The sequence below is a fragment of the Schistocerca gregaria genome, chromosome 2 (assembly GCF_023897955.1).
Source record: "Schistocerca gregaria isolate iqSchGreg1 chromosome 2, iqSchGreg1.2, whole genome shotgun sequence".
NCBI lineage: Eukaryota > Metazoa > Arthropoda > Insecta > Orthoptera > Acrididae > Schistocerca > Schistocerca gregaria.
Window position 1 is genome coordinate 327636741 of NC_064921.1, and position 15894 is coordinate 327652634.

General features: G+C 49.9%; 1 non-coding gene across 1 annotated transcript; it reads left to right on the plus strand.

Moving 5' to 3' along the window:
• The first annotated feature begins 12543 nt into the window (after nt 1-12543).
• On the plus strand, nt 12544-12618 carry Trnap-cgg (transfer RNA proline (anticodon CGG)). The gene has a single exon. It is a non-coding gene; the product is annotated as a tRNA-Pro (tRNA).
• Nucleotides 12619-15894: the final 3276 nt, after the last annotated feature.

The following is a 15894-nucleotide window of genomic DNA, read 5'->3' on the forward strand; positions in this document are numbered from 1 at the left end:
CTGCCGATATTATTTCTTTCAATCCAAGCCACATCTGTTCTACACCTATATTATTAATTTGGAATGAGTGGAGATTGTCTCTCAGGAAAGCGTCAAGTGAATTTTTATCTGCTTTTTTGAATAGGTATATTTTTCGCTTATTTTTCGAGCATTTGGGGATTACAATATTCAATCTCGCTACGACAACCCTTTGTTCACTAATCCCTGAATCGGTTTTGATGTTCGTTATTAACTCAGGATTATTTGTTGCTAAGAGGTCAAGCGTGTTTTCACAACCATATACTATTCGCGTGGGCTCATGAACTAACTGCTCGAAAAAGTTTTCAGAGAATGCGTTTAGTACAATTTCGGATGATGTTTTATGCGTACCTCCGGAATTAAACATGTATTTTTGCCAACATATCGAGGATAAATTAAAGTCCCACCAACTATTACCGAATGAGTCGGGTACGTGTTTGAAATCAAACTCAAGTTTTCTTTGAACCTTTCAGCAAGTGTATCATTTGAATTGGGAGGTCGGTAAAAGGATCCAATTATTATTTTATTCCGGTTGCCAACAAAGACCTCTGCCCGTACTAACTCATAGGAAGTACCTACTTCAATTTCGTGACAAGTTAAACTACTACTAAGAGCGACAAACACGCCACCGTCAACCGTGTTAAGCCTATCCTTTCGGAACACCGTTAAGTTCTTCGCAAAAATTTCGGGTGAGCTTATATCCGGCTTTAGCCAGTTTTCAGTGCCTAGAACAATTTGAACATCAGTACTTTCTATTAGCGCTTGGAGCCCTGGCACTTTCCCAGCACAGCTACGACAATTTATAACTGTTGTACCAATCGTTCCTGCATCTACGGTCTTCCTGTGTTCAGCCTGCACCCTTTGTGACTGAATAACTTCTTGTGTTTTCCCGAAATCCTCTAACCTAAAAAAACCACTCAGTCCACGCCACACAGCCCCTGCTACCGGTGTAGCTGCCTACTGCGTGTAGTGGACACTTGACCAATTCAGCGGAACCCGAAACCCAACCACCGTTTGGCGCAAGTCGAGGATCTGCAGCCCTGACGTTTTCTGCATGGTTGTAGCTGGGCTGTGAAGTGGATTACATTAGTCAGTATAGATAAACCGTTTTGTGTCCATATTTCGACTTCTGACCTGTTGCCAGGAGGGAAATGAGCTTTAGTGACTCGCTCTTTCCACTTGTACTTAGAGGTACTAACCAACCTAGAAACACACAAATTTTTACAGCTATGATTATTAGTCAGTAAAAGACGTAAATACCAATGTAGTGTTCCCAGAATGAGATTTTCACTCTGCAGCGGAGTGTGCGCTGATATGAAACTTCCTGGCAGATTAAAACTGTGTGCCCGACCGAGACTCGAACTCGGGACCTTTGCCTTTCGCGGGCAAGTGCTCTACCAACTGAGATACCGAAGCACGACTCACGCCTGGTACTCACAGCTTTACTTCTGCCAGTATCCGTCTCCTACCTTCCAAACTTTACAGAAGCTCTTCTGCGAAACATACAGAACTAGCATTCCTGAAAGAAAGGATACTGTGGAGACATGGCTTAGCCACAGCCTGGGGGATGTTTCCAGAATGAGATTTACACTCTGCAGCGGAGTGTGCGCTGATATGAAACTTCCTGGCAGATTAAAACTGTGTGCCCGACCAAGACTCGAACTCGGGGCCTTTGCCTTTCGCGGGCAAGTGCTCTACCAACTGAGATACCGAAGCACGACTCACGGCCGGTACTCACAGCTTTACTTCTGCCAGTATCCGTCTCGGCAAAGGTCCCGAGTTCGAATCTCGGTCGATCACACAGTTTTAATCTGCCAGGAAGTTTCATATCAGCGCACACTCCGCTGCAGAGTGAAAATCTCATTCTGGAAACATCCCCCAGGCTGTGGCTAAGCCATGTCTCCACAGTATCCTTTCTTTCAGGAGTGCTAGTTCTGCATGTTTCGCAGAAGAGCTTCTGTAAAGTTTGGAAGGTAGGAGACGGATACTGGCAGAAGTAAAGCTGTGAGTACCGGGCGTGAGTCGTGCTTCGGTAGCTCAGTTGGTAGAGCACTTGCCCGCGAAAGGCAAAGGTCCCGAGTTCGAGTCTCGGTCGGGCACACAGTTTTAATCTGCCAGGAAGTTTCATATCACCGCACAATCCGCTGCAGAGTGAAAATCTCATTCTGGAAACATCCCCCAGGCTGCGACTAAGCCATGTCTCCACAGTATCCTTTCTTTCAGGAGTGCTAGTTCTGCATGTTTCGCAGAAGAGCTTCTGTAAAGCTTGGAAGGTAGGAGACAGATACTGGCAGAAGTAAAGCTGTGAGTACCGGGCGTGAGTCGTGCTTCGGTAGCTCAGTTGGTAGAGCACTTGCCCGCGAAAGGCAAAGGTCCCGAGTTCGAGTCTCGGTCGGGCACACAGTTTTAATCTGCCAGGAAGTTTCATATCAGCGCACACTCCGCTGCAGAGTGAAAATCTCATTCTGGAAACATCCCCCAGGCTGTGGCTAAGCCATGTCTCCACAGTATCCTTTCTTTCAGGAGTGCTAGTTCTGCATGTTTCGCAGAAGAGCTTCTGTAAAGTTTGGAAGGTAGGAGACGGATACTGGCAGAAGTAAAGCTGTTAGTACCGGGCGTGAGTCGTGCTTCGGTAGCTCAGTTGGTAGAGCACTTGCCCGCGAAAGGCAAAGGTCCCGAGTTCGAGTCTCGGTCGGGCACACAGTTTTAATCTGCCAGGAAGTTTCATATCAGCGCACACTCCGCTGCAGAGTGAAAATCTCATTCTGGAAACATCCCCCAGGCTGTGGCTAAGCCATGTCTCCACAGTATCCTTTCTTTCAGGAGTGCTAGTTCTGCATGTTTCGCAGAAGAGCTTCTGTAAAGTTTGGAAGGTAGGAGACGGATACTGGCAGAAGTAAAGCTGTGAGTACCGGGCGTGAATCGTGCTTCGGTAGCTCAGTTGGTAGAGCACTTGCCCGCGTAAGGCAAAGGTCCCTAGTTCGAGTCTCGGTCGCGCACACAGTTTTAATCTGCCAGGAAGTTTCATATCAGCGCACACTCCGCTGCAGAGTGAAAATCTCATTCTGGAAACATCCCCCAGGCTGTGGATAAGCCATGTCTTTACAGTATCCTTTCTTTCAGGAGTGCTAGTTCTGCATGTTTCGCAGAAGAGCTTCTGTAAAGTTTGGAAGGTAGGAGACGGATACTGGCAGAAGTAAAGCTGTGAGTACCGGGCGTGAGTCCTGTTTCGGTAGCTCAGTTGGTAGAGCACTTGCCAGCGAAAGGCAAAGGTCCCGAGTTCGAGTCTCGGTCGCGCACACAGTTTTAACCTGCCAGGAAGTTTCATATCAGCGCACAGTCCGCTGCAGAGTGAAAATCTCATTCTGGAAACATCCCCCAGGCTGTGGCTAAGCCATGTCTCCACAGTATCCTTTCTTTCAGGAGTGCTAGTTCTGCATGTTTCGCAGAAGAGCTTCTGTAAAGTTTGGAAGGTAGGAGACGGATACTGGCAGAAGTAAAGCTGTGAGTACCGGGCATGAGTCGTGCTTTGGTATCTCAGTTGGTAGAGCACTTGCCCGCGAAAGGCAAAGGTCCCGAGTTCGAGTCTCGGTCGGGCACACAGTTTTAATCTGCCAGGAAGTTTCATATCAGCGCACACTCCGCTGCAGAGTGAAAATCTCATTCTGGAAACAACCCCCGAGCTGTGGCTAAGCCATGTCTCCACAGTATCCTTTCTTTCAGGAGTGCTAGTTCTGCATGTTTCGCAGAAGAGCTTCTGTAAAGTTTGGATGGTAGGAGACGGATACTGGCAGAAGTAAAGCTGTGAGTACCGGGCGTGAGTCGTGCTTCGGTAGCTCAGTTGGTAGAGCACTTGCCCGCGAAAGGCAAAGGTCCCGAGTTCGAGTCTCGGTCGCGCACACAGTTTTAATCTGCCAGGAAGTTTCATATCAGCGCACACTCCGCTGCAGAGTGAAAATCTCATTCTGGAAACATACCCCAGGCTGTGGCTAAGCCATGTCTCCACAGTATCCTTTCTTTCAGGAGTGCTAGTTCTGCATGTTTCGCAGAAGAGCTTCTGTAAAGTTTGGAAGGTAGGAGATGGATACTGGCAGAAGTAAAGCTGTGAGTACCGGGCGTGAGACGTGCTTCGGTAGCTCAGTTGGTAGAGCACTTGCCCGCGAAAGGCAAAGGTCCCGAGTTCGAGTCTCGGTCGGGCACACAGTTTTAATCTGCCAGGAAGTTTCATATCAGCGCACACTCCGCTGCAGAGTGGAAATCTCATTCTGGAAACATCCCCCAGGCTGTGACTAAGCCATGTCTCCACAGTATCCTTTCTTTCAGGAGTGCTAGTTCTGCATGTTTCGCAGAAGAGCTTCTGTAAAGTTTGGAAGGTAGGAGACGGATACTGGCAGAAGTAAAGCTGTGAGTACCAGGCGTGAGTCGTGCTTCGGTAGCTCAGTTGGTAGAGCACTTGCCCGCGAAAGGCAAAGATCCCGAGTTCGAGTCTCGGTCGGGCACACAGTTTTAATCTGCCAGGAAGTTTCATATCAGCGCACACTCCGCTGCAGAGTGAAAATCTCATTCTGGAAACATCCCCCAGGCTGTGGCTAAGCCATGTCTCCACAGTATATTTTCTTTCAGGAGTGCTAGTTCTGCATGTTTCGCTGAAGAGCTTCTGTAAAGTTTGGAAGGTAGGAGACGGATACTGGCAGAAGTAAAGCTGTGAGTACCGGGCGTGAGTCGTGCTTCGGTAGCTCAGTTGGTAGAGCACTAGCCCGCGAAAGGCAAAGGTCCCGAGTTCGAGTCTCAGTCGGGCACACAGTTTTAATCTGCCCGGAAGTTTCATATCAGCGCACAGTCCGCTGCAGAGTGAAAATCTCATTCTGGAAACATCCCCCAGGCTGTGGCTAAGCCATGTCTCCACAGTATCCTTTCTTTCAGGAGTGCTAGTTCTGCATGTTTCGCAGAAGAGCTTCTGTAAAGTTTGGAAGGTAGGAGACGGATACTGGCAGAAGTAAAGCTGTGAGTACCGGGCGTGAGTCGTGCTTCGGTAGCTCAGTTGGTAGAGCACTTGCCCGCGAAAGGCAAAGGTCCCGAGTTCGAGTCTCGGTCGGGCACACTGTTTTAATCTGCCAGGAAGTTTCATATCAGCGCACACTCCGCTGCAGAGTGAAAATCTCATTCTGGAAACATCCCCCAGGCTGTGGCTAAGCCATGTCTCCACAGTATCCTTTCTTTCAGGAGTGCTAGTTCTGCATGTTTCGCAGAAGAGCTTCTGTAAAGTTTGGAAGGTAGGAGACGGATACTGGCAGAAGTAAAGCTGTGAGTACCGGGCGTGAGTCGTGCTTCGGTAGCTCAGTTGGTAGTGCACTGGCACGCGAAAGGCAATGGTCTCGAGTTCGAGTCTCGGTCGCGCACACAGTTTTAATCTGCCAGGAAGTTTCATATCAGCGCACACTCCGCTGCAGAGTGAAAATCTCATTCTGGAAACATCCCCCAGGCTGTGGCTAAGCCATGTCTCCACAGTATCCTTTCTTTCAGGAGTGCTAGTTCTGCATGTTTCGCAGAAGAGCTTCTGTAAAGTTTGGAAGGTAGGAGACGGATACTGGCAGAAGTAAAGCTGTGAGTACCGGGCGTGAGTCGTGCTTCGGTAGCTCAGTTGGTAGAGCACTTGCCCGCGAAAGGCAAAGGTCCCGAGTTCGAGTCTCGGTCGGGCACACAGTTTTATTCTGCCAGGAAGTTTCATATCAGCGCACACTCCGCTGCAGAGTGAAAATCTCATTCTGGAAACATCCCCCAGGCTGTGGCTAAGCCATGTCTCCACAGTATCCTTTCTTTCAGGAGTGCTAGTTCTGCATGTTTCGCTGAAGAGCTTCTGTAAAGTTTGGAAGGTAGGAGACGGATACTGGCAGAAGTAAAGCTGTGAGTAGCGGGCGTGAGTCGTGCTTCGGTAGCTCAGTTGGTAGAGCACTAGCCCGCGAAAGGCAAAGGTCCAGAGTTCGAGTCTCGGTCGGGCACACAGTTTTAATCTGCCAGGAAGTTTCATATCAGCGCACACTCCGCTGCAGAGTGAAAATCTCATTCTGGAAACATCCCCCAGGCTGTGGCTAAGCCATGTCTCCACAGTATCCTTTCTTTCAGGAGTGCTAGTTCTGCATGTTTCGCAGAAGAGCTTCTGTAAAGTTTGGAAGGTAGGAGACGGATACTGGCAGATGTAAAGTTGTGAGTACCGGGCGTGAGTCGTGCTTCGGTAGCTCAGTTGGTAGAGCACTTGCCCGCGAAAGGCAAATGTCCCGAGTTCGAGTCTCGGTCGGGCACACAGTTTTAATCTGCCAGGGAGTTTCATATCAGCGCACACTCCGCTGCAGAGTGAAAATCTGATTCTGGAAACATCCCCCAGGCTGTGGTTAAGCCATGTCTCCACAGTATCCTTTCTTTCAGGAGTGCTAGTTCTGCATGTTTCGCAGAAGAGCTTCTGTAAAGTTTGGAAGGTAGGAGACGGATACTGACAGAAGTAAAGCTGTGAGTACCGGGCGTGAGTCGTGCTTCGGTAGCTCAGTTGGTAGAGCACTTGCCCGCGAAAGGCAAAGGTCCAGAGTTCGAGTCTCGGTCGGGCACACAGTTTTAATCTGCCAGGAAGTTTCATATCAGCGCACACTCCGCTGCAGAGTGAAAATCTCATACTGGAAACATCCCCCAGGCTGTGGCTAAGCCATGTCTCCACAGTATATTTTCTTTCAGGAGTGCTAGTTCTGCATGTTTCGCAGAAGAGCTTCTGTAAAGTTTGGAAGGTAGGAGACGGATACTGGCAGAAGTAAAGCTGTGAGTACCGGGCGTGAGTCGTGCTTCGGTAGCTCAGTTGGTAGAGCACTTGCCCGCGAAAGGCAAAGGTCTCGAGTTCGAGTCTCGGTCGGGCACACAGTTTTAATCTGCCAGGAAGTTTCATATCAGCGCACACTCCGCTGCAGAGTGAAAATCTCATTTTGGAAACATCCCCCAGGCTGTGGCTAAGCCATGTCTCCACAGTATCCTTTCTTTGAGGAGTGCTAGTTCTGCATGTTTCGCAGAAGAGCTTCTGTAAAGTTTGGAATGTAGGAGACGGATACTGGCAGAAGTAAAGCTGTGAATACCTGCCGTGAGTCGTGCTTCGGTAGCTCAGTTGGTAGAGCACTTGCCCGCGAAAGGCAAAGGTCCCGAGTTCGAGTCTCGGTCGGGCACACAGTTTTAATCTGCCAGGAAGTTTCATATCAGCGCACACTCCGCTGCAGAGTGAAAATCTCATTCTGGAAACATCCCCCAGGCTGTGGCTAAGCCATGTCTCCACAGTATCCTTTCTTTCAGGAGTGCTAGTTCTGCATGTTTCGCAGAAGAGCTTCTGTAAAGTTTGGAAGGTAGGAGACGGATACTGCCAGAAGTAAAGCTGTGAATACCGGGCGTGAGTCGTGCTTCGGTAGCTCAGTTGGTAGAGCACTTGCCCCCGAAAGGCAAAGGTCCCGAGTTCGAGTCTCGGTCGCGCACACAGTTTTAATCTTCCAGGAAGTTTCATATCAGCGCACACTCCGCTGCAGAGTGAAAATCTCATTCTGGAAAAATCCCCCAGGCTGTGGCTAAGCCATGTCTCCACAGTATCCTTTCTTTCAGGAGTGCTAGTTCTGCATGTTTCGCAGAAGAGCTTTTGTAAAGTTTGGAAGGTAGGAGACGGATACTGGCAGAAGTAAAGCTGTGAGTACCGGGCGTGAGTCGTGCTTCGGTAGCTCAGTTGGTAGAGCACTTGCCCGCCAAAGGCAAAGGTCCCGAGTTCGAGTCTCGGTCGGGCCCACAGTTTTAATCTGCCAGGAAGTTTCATATCAGCGCACACTCCGCTGCAGAGTGAAAATCTCATTCTGGAAACATCCCCCAGGCTGTGGCTAAGCCATGTCTCCACAGTATCCTTTCTTTCAGGAGTGCTAGTTCTGCATGTTTCGCAGAAGAGCTTCTGTAAAGTTTGGAAGGTAGGAGACGGATACTGGCAGAAGTAAAGCTGTGAGTACCGGGCGTGAGTCGTGCTTCGGTAGCTCAGTTGGTAGAGCACTTGCCCGCGAAAGGCAAAGGTCCCGAGTTCGAGTCTCGGTCGGGCACACAGTTTTATTCTGCCAGGAAGTTTCATATCAGCGCACACTCCGCTGCAGAGTGAAAATCTCATTCTGGAAACATCCCCCAGGCTGTGGCTAAGCCATGTCTCCACAGTATCCTTTCTTTCAGGAGTGCTAGTTCTGCATGTTTCGCTGAAGAGCTTCTGTAAAGTTTGGAAGGTAGGAGACGGATACTGGCAGAAGTAAAGCTGTGAGTAGCGGGCGTGAGTCGTGCTTCGGTAGCTCAGTTGGTAGAGCACTTGCCCGCGAAAGGCAAAGGTCCAGAGTTCGAGTCTCGGTCGGGCACACAGTTTTAATCTGCCAGGAAGTTTCATATCAGCGCACACTCCGCTGCAGAGTGAAAATCTCATTCTGGAAACATCCCCCAGGCTGTGGCTAAGCCATGTCTCCACAGTATATTTTCTTTCAGGAGTGCTAGTTCTGCATGTTTCGCAGAAGAGCTTCTGTAAAGTTTGGAAGGTAGGAGACGGATACTGGCAGAAGTAAAGCTGTGAGTACCGGGCGTGAGTCGTGCTTCGGTAGCTCAGTTGGTAGAGCACTTGCCCGCGAAAGGCAAAGGTCTCGAGTTCGAGTCTCGGTCGGGCACACAGTTTTAATCTGCCAGGAAGTTTCATATCAGCGCACACTCCGCTGCAGAGTGAAAATCTCATTTTGGAAACATCCCCCAGGCTGTGGCTAAGCCATGTCTCCACAGTATCCTTTCTTTGAGGAGTGCTAGTTCTGCATGTTTCGCAGAAGAGCTTCTGTAAAGTTTGGAATGTAGGAGACGGATACTGGCAGAAGTAAAGCTGTGAATACCTGCCGTGAGTCGTGCTTCGGTAGCTCAGTTGGTAGAGCACTTGCCCGCGAAAGGCAAAGGTCCCGAGTTCGAGTCTCGGTCGGGCACACAGTTTTAATCTGCCAGGAAGTTTCATATCAGCGCACACTCCGCTGCAGAGTGAAAATCTCATTCTGGAAACATCCCCCAGGCTGTGGCTAAGCCATGTCTCCACAGTATCCTTTCTTTCAGGAGTGCTAGTTCTGCATGTTTCGCAGAAGAGCTTCTGTAAAGTTTGGAAGGTAGGAGACGGATACTGCCAGAAGTAAAGCTGTGAATACCGGGCGTGAGTCGTGCTTCGGTAGCTCAGTTGGTAGAGCACTTGCCCCCGAAAGGCAAAGGTCCCGAGTTCGAGTCTCGGTCGCGCACACAGTTTTAATCTTCCAGGAAGTTTCATATCAGCGCACACTCCGCTGCAGAGTGAAAATCTCATTCTGGAAAAATCCCCCAGGCTGTGGCTAAGCCATGTCTCCACAGTATCCTTTCTTTCAGGAGTGCTAGTTCTGCATGTTTCGCAGAAGAGCTTTTGTAAAGTTTGGAAGGTAGGAGACGGATACTGGCAGAAGTAAAGCTGTGAGTACCGGGCGTGAGTCGTGCTTCGGTAGCTCAGTTGGTAGAGCACTTGCCCGCCAAAGGCAAAGGTCCCGAGTTCGAGTCTCGGTCGGGCCCACAGTTTTAATCTGCCAGGAAGTTTCATATCAGCGCACACTCCGCTGCAGAGTGAAAATCTCATTCTGGAAACATCCCCCAGGCTGTGGCTAAGCCATGTCTCCACAGTATCCTTTCTTTCAGGAGTGCTAGTTCTGCATGTTTCGCAGAAGAGCTTCTGTAAAGTTTGGAAGGTAGGAGACGGATACTGGCAGAAGTAAAGCTGTGAGTACCGGGCGTGAGTCGTGCTTCGGTAGCTCAGTTGGTAGAGCACTTGCCCGCGAAAGGCAAAGGTCCCGAGTTCGAGTCTCGGTCGGGCACACAGTTTTATTCTGCCAGGAAGTTTCATATCAGCGCACACTCCGCTGCAGAGTGAAAATCTCATTCTGGAAACATCCCCCAGGCTGTGGCTAAGCCATGTCTCCACAGTATCCTTTCTTTCAGGAGTGCTAGTTCTGCATGTTTCGCTGAAGAGCTTCTGTAAAGTTTGGAAGGTAGGAGACGGATACTGGCAGAAGTAAAGCTGTGAGTAGCGAGCGTGAGTCGTGCTTCGGTAGCTCAGTTGGTAGAGCACTTGCCCCCGAAAGGCAAAGGTCCCGAGTTCGAGTCTCGGTCGCGCACACAGTTTTAATCTTCCAGGAAGTTTCATATCAGCGCACACTCCGCTGCAGAGTGAAAATCTCATTCTGGAAAAATCCCCCAGGCTGTGGCTAAGCCATGTCTCCACAGTATCCTTTCTTTCAGGAGTGCTAGTTCTGCATGTTTCGCAGAAGAGCTTTTGTAAAGTTTGGAAGGTAGGAGACGGATACTGGCAGAAGTAAAGCTGTGAGTACCGGGCGTGAGTCGTGCTTCGGTAGCTCAGTTGGTAGAGCACTTGCCCGCCAAAGGCAAAGGTCCCGAGTTCGAGTCTCGGTCGGGCCCACAGTTTTAATCTGCCAGGAAGTTTCATATCAGCGCACACTCCGCTGCAGAGTGAAAATCTCATTCTGGAAACATCCCCCAGGCTGTGGCTAAGCCATGTCTCCACAGTATCCTTTCTTTCAGGAGTGCTAGTTCTGCATGTTTCGCAGAAGAGCTTCTGTAAAGTTTGGAAGGTAGGAGACGGATACTGGCAGAAGTAAAGCTGTGAGTACCGGGCGTGAGTCGTGCTTCGGTAGCTCAGTTGGTAGAGCACTTGCCCGCGAAAGGCAAAGGTCCCGAGTTCGAGTCTCGGTCGGGCACACAGTTTTATTCTGCCAGGAAGTTTCATATCAGCGCACACTCCGCTGCAGAGTGAAAATCTCATTCTGGAAACATCCCCCAGGCTGTGGCTAAGCCATGTCTCCACAGTATCCTTTCTTTCAGGAGTGCTAGTTCTGCATGTTTCGCTGAAGAGCTTCTGTAAAGTTTGGAAGGTAGGAGACGGATACTGGCAGAAGTAAAGCTGTGAGTAGCGGGCGTGAGTCGTGCTTCGGTAGCTCAGTTGGTAGAGCACTTGCCCGCGAAAGGCAAAGGTCCAGAGTTCGAGTCTCGGTCGGGCACACAGTTTTAATCTGCCAGGAAGTTTCATATCAGCGCACACTCCGCTGCAGAGTGAAAATCTCATTCTGGAAACATCCCCCAGGCTGTGGCTAAGCCATGTCTCCACAGTATCCTTTCTTTCAGGAGTGCTAGTTCTGCATGTTTCGCAGAAGAGCTTCTGTAAAGTTTGGAAGGTAGGAGACGGATACTGGCAGATGTAAAGTTGTGAGTACCGGGCGTGAGTCGTGCTTCGGTAGCTCAGTTGGTAGAGCACTTGCCCGCGAAAGGCAAATGTCCCGAGTTCGAGTCTCGGTCGGGCACACAGTTTTAATCTGCCAGGGAGTTTCATATCAGCGCACACTCCGCTGCAGAGTGAAAATCTGATTCTGGAAACATCCCCCAGGCTGTGGTTAAGCCATGTCTCCACAGTATCCTTTCTTTCAGGAGTGCTAGTTCTGCATGTTTCGCAGAAGAGCTTCTGTAAAGTTTGGAAGGTAGGAGACAGATACTGGCAGAAGTAAAGCTGTGAGTACCGGGCGTGAGTCGTGCTTCGGTAGCTCAGTTGGTAGAGCACTTGCCCGCGAAAGGCAAAGGTCCAGAGTTCGAGTCTCGGTCGGGCACACAGTTTTAATCTGCCAGGAAGTTTCATATCAGCGCACACTCCGCTGCAGAGTGAAAATCTCATTCTGGAAACATCCCCCAGGCTGTGGCTAAGCCATGTCTCCACAGTATATTTTCTTTCAGGAGTGCTAGTTCTGCATGTTTCGCAGAAGAGCTTCTGTAAAGTTTGGAAGGTAGGAGACAGATACTGGCAGAAGTAAAGCTGTGAGCACCAGGCGTGAGTCGTGCTTCGGTAGCTCAGTTGGTAGAGCACTTGCCCAGGAAAGCCAAAGCTCCCGAGTTCGAGTCTCGGTCGGGCACACAGTTTTAATCTGCCAGGAAGTTTCATATCAGCGCACACTCCGCTGCAGAGTGAAAATCTCATTCTGGAAACATCCCCCAGGCTGTGGCTAAGCCATGTCTCCACAGTATCCTTTCTTTCAGGAGTGCTAGTTCTGCATGTTTCGCAGAAGAGCTATTGTAAAGTTTGGAAGGTAGGAGACGGATACTGGCAGAAGTAAAGCTGTGAGTACCGGGCGTGAGTCGTGCTTCGGTAGCTCAGTTGGTATAGCACTTGCCCGCGAAAGGCAAACGTCCCGAATTCGAGTCTCGGTCGGGCACACTGTTTTAATCTGCCAGGAAGTTTCATATCAGCGCACAGTCCGCTGCAGAGTGAAAATCTCATTCTGGAAACATCCCCCAGGCTGTGGCTAAGCCATGTCTCCACAGTATCCTTTCTTTCAGGAGTGCTAGTTCTGCATGTTTCGCAGAAGAGCTTCTGTAAAGTTTGGAAGGTAGGAGACGGAGACTGGCAGATGTAAAGCTGTGAGTACCGGGCGTGAGTCGTGCTTCGGTAGCTCAGTTGGTAGAGCACTTGCCCGCGGAAGGCAAAGGTCCCGAGTTCGAGTCTCGGTCGGGCACACAGTTTTAATCTGCCAGGAAGTTTCATATCAGCGCACACTCCGCTGCAGAGTGAAAATCTCATTCTGGAAACATCCCCCAGGCTGTGGCTAAGCCATGTCTCCACAGTATCCTTTCTTTCAGGAGTGCTAGTTCCGCATGTTTCGCAAAAGAGCTTCTGTAAAGTTTGGAAGGGAGGAGACAGATACTGGCAGAAGTAAAGCTGTGAGTACCGGGCGTGAGTCGTGCTTCCGTAGCTCAGTTGGTAGAGCACTTGCTCGCGAAAGGTAAAGGTCCCGAGTTCGAGTCTCGGTCGGGCACACAGTTTTAATCTGCCAGGAAGTTTCATATCAGCGCACACTCCGCTGCAGAGTGAAAATCTCATTTTGGAAACATCCCCCAGGCTGTGGCTAAGCCATGTCTCCACAGTATCCTTTCTTTCAGGAGTGCTAGTTCTGCATGTTTCGCAGAAGAGCTTCTGTAAAGTTTGGAAGGTAGGAGACGGATACTGGCAGAAATAAAGCTGTGAGTACCGGGCGGGAGTCGTGCTTCGGTAGCTCAGTTGGTAGAGCACTTGCCCGCGAAAGGCAAAGGTCCCGAGTTCGAGTCTCAGTCGGGCACACAGTTTTAATCTGCCAGGAAGTTTCATATCAGCGCACACTCCGCTGCAGAGTGAAAATCTCATTTTGGAAACATCCCCCAGGCTGTGGCTAAGCCATGTCTCCACAGTATATTTTCTTTCAGGAGTGCTAGTTCTGCATGTTTCGCAGAAGAGCTTCTGTAAAGTTTGGAAGGTAGGAGACGGATACTGGCAGAAGTAAAGCTGTGAGCACCGGGCGTGAGTCGTGCTTCGGTAGCTCAGTTGGTAGAGCACTTGCCCGCGAAAGGCAAAGGTCCAGAGTTCGAGTCTCGGTCGGGCACACAGTTTTAATCTGCCAGGAAGTTTCATATCAGCGCACACTCCGCTGCAGAGTGAAAATCTCATTCTGGAAACATCCCCCAGTCTGTGGCTAAGCCATGTCTCCACAGGATCCTTTCTTTCAGGAGTGCTAGTTCTGCATGTTTCGCAGAAGAGCTTCTGTAAAGTTTGGAAGGTAGGAGACGGATACTGGCAGAAGTAAAGCTGTGAGTACCGGGCGTGAGTCGTGCTTCGGTAGCTCAGTTGGTAGAGCACTTGCCCGCGAAAGGCAAAGGTCTCGAGTTCGAGTCTCGGTCGGGCACACAGTTTTAATCTGCCAGGAAGTTTCATATCAGCGCACACTCCGCTGCAGAGTGAAAATCTCATTTTGGAAACATCCCCCAGGCTGTGGCTAAGCCATGTCTCCACAGTATCCTTTCTTTGAGGAGTGCTAGTTCTGCATGTTTCGCAGAAGAGCTTCTGTAAAGTTTGGAATGTAGGAGACGGATACTGGCAGAAGTAAAGCTGTGAATACCTGCCGTGAGTCGTGCTTCGGTAGCTCAGTTGGTAGAGCACTTGCCCGCGAAAGGCAAAGGTCCCGAGTTCGAGTCTCGGTCGGGCACACAGTTTTAATCTGCCAGGAAGTTTCATATCAGCGCACACTCCGCTGCAGAGTGAAAATCTCATTCTGGAAACATCCCCCAGGCTGTGGCTAAGCCATGTCTCCACAGTATCCTTTCTTTCAGGAGTGCTAGTTCTGCATGTTTCGCAGAAGAGCTTCTGTAAAGTTTGGAAGGTAGGAGACGGATACTGCCAGAAGTAAAGCTGTGAATACCGGGCGTGAGTCGTGCTTCGGTAGCTCAGTTGGTAGAGCACTTGCCCCCGAAAGGCAAAGGTCCCGAGTTCGAGTCTCGGTCGCGCACACAGTTTTAATCTGCCAGGAAGTTTCATATCAGCGCACACTCCGCTGCAGAGTGAAAATCTCATTCTGGAAAAATCCCCCAGGCTGTGGCTAAGCCATGTCTCCACAGTATCCTTTCTTTCAGGAGTGCTAGTTCTGCATGTTTCGCAGAAGAGCTTTTGTAAAGTTTGGAAGGTAGGAGACGGATACTGGCAGAAGTAAAGCTGTGAGTACCGGGCGTGAGTCGTGCTTCGGTAGCTCAGTTGGTAGAGCACTTGCCCGCCAAAGGCAAAGGTCCCGAGTTCGAGTCTCGGTCGGGCCCACAGTTTTAATCTGCCAGGAAGTTTCATATCAGCGCACACTCCGCTGCAGAGTGAAAATCTCATTCTGGAAACATCCCCCAGGCTGTGGCTAAGCCATGTCTCCACAGTATCCTTTCTTTCAGGAGTGCTACTTCTGCATGTTTCGCAGAAGAGCTTCTGTAAAGTTTGGAAGGTAGGAGACGGATACTGGCAGAAGTAAAGCTGTGAGTAGCGGGCGTGAGTCGTGCTTCGGTAGCTCAGTTGGTAGAGCACTTGCCCGCGAAAGGCAAAGGTCCCGAGTTCGAGTCTCGGTCGGGCACTCAGTTTTAATCTGCCAGGAAGTTTCATATCAGCGCACACTCTGCTGCAGAGTGAAAATCTCATTCTGGAAACATCCCCCAGGCTGTGGCTAAGCCATGTCTCCACAGTATCCTTTCTTTCAGGAGTGCTAGTTCTGCATGTTTCGCAGAAGAGCTTCTGTAAAGTTTGGAAGGTAGGAGACGGATACTGGCAGAAGTAAAGCTGTGAGTACCGGGCGTGAGTCGTGCTTCGGTAGCTCAGTTGGTAGAGCACTTGCCCGCGAAAGGCAAAGGTCCCGAGTTCGAGTCTCGGTCGGGCACACAGTTTTAATCTGCCAGGAAGTTTCATATCAGCGCACACTCCGCTGCAGAGTGAAAATCTCATTCTGGAAACATCCCCCAGGCTGTGGCTAAGCCATGTCTCCACAGTATATTTTCTTTCAGGAGTGCTACTTCTGCATGTTTCGCAGAAGAGCTTCTGTAAAGTTTGGAAGGTAGGAGACGGATACTGGCAGAAGTAAAGCTGTGAGTACCGGGCGTGAGTCGTGCTTCGGTAGCTCAGTTGGTAGAGCACTTGCCCGCGAAAGGCAAAGGTCCCGAGTTCGAGTCTCGGTCGGGCACACAGTTTTAATCTGCCAGGAAGTTTCATACCAATTTAGTGTTGTTCAGTACACTATTCTCAGTCAATAATAGGAATATCTGCAGTTATACCCTGTTGCAACTTGTATAAAGAAACTAGAGAACTGTTGGTTTGAAAGGAAGATACTGAAACGGGCGAGTTTACAATTCACCTGTTCAAAGTTTACTACGGGAGTCTCAGCCACTAGATACATCTGACCACCGTTGGGTGCTTAAGGACCGATACGCTACCCTTTGCCAGCCACTACGCTTAATGAA